Consider the following 1,051-nt stretch of genomic DNA (forward strand, 5'->3'; position numbering starts at 1 on the left):
ATACACACATCCAACTAACATGATATATACACACATCCAACTATCCTGATATATACACACATCCAACTATCCTGATATATACACACATCCAACTATCATGATATATACACACATCCAACTCAAACCTGAAAGTATTTTATCCACTATATCTTTTATCTCGAAAGCACGGATGTTTAAATATATGCATCTATTTCTTAGTAAAGGCTGTAGGAAAGTATAGTTAGTCTTATCTTTGGCTTGCCCTGAGGTTCTGGCGCCTATCGACTTTCGGCCACCCCTCAGCGTACATTGGTTATTGCCTGGCCAGCCTTATAAAAAATTTCTGGCTACGCCTCTCTTTTTACAACAAAAATGTGGAGCTATAATACACTGATTCATATTCTGAAATCTGAAGTGCAGCAGGTACTGGAAAATAGTGAGTATAAGTTAAATCATTAGCTTCATAATTTAATTAAACTGTGCTTTGTGAGTATGTAGTTTACAGAATACTCTTCTAATTCATTTTTATTACCGTACTTGAAGTGAGGTTTTAATTAATAGTTCCATTAGCTGTACTAGAAAGATGTCACTCATGGCTCTTAAACAATGGTACAAGCGCCTCTGGTGCTTCTTGGGCTGCAGTTAAATAATTGTTTGCATCAATTAGACTTGGACAGATTTTATTTTGTACACACAAGGGTAAACAAAAAGTGCAGCCTTGATAAGGTAAGTAGCAGTGATAAAAACATTGTGATGAAAGTGATGTAAACATATGATTGTATAGTTACAGTTCTAACATTCTGTTTTTTTTTTTGTTTTTTTTTCGTTTTTTTAAATAACCCATTTTACATAACATTCAGCAGTCTAATGGCAGCGGGGAAGAAACTGTTCTAGAATCTGCTGGACCTGCATCTGATGCTTCAAAGTCTCTTCCCAGAGGACAGCAGGGAGATCAGTCCATGGTGGGGGTGTGAGGGGTCATTGCTGATGTTACGGGCTCGGGACAAGCAGCGCTGGGATGAAATGTCTTTAATGGATGATTCTCTCTGCTGTTCTCACCCCTCTTCTCACC

Source organism: Cyprinodon variegatus, unplaced genomic scaffold (assembly GCF_000732505.1).
Source record: "Cyprinodon variegatus isolate N-32 unplaced genomic scaffold, C_variegatus-1.0 Scaffold569, whole genome shotgun sequence".
Classification (NCBI taxonomy): Eukaryota; Metazoa; Chordata; class Actinopteri; order Cyprinodontiformes; family Cyprinodontidae; genus Cyprinodon; species Cyprinodon variegatus.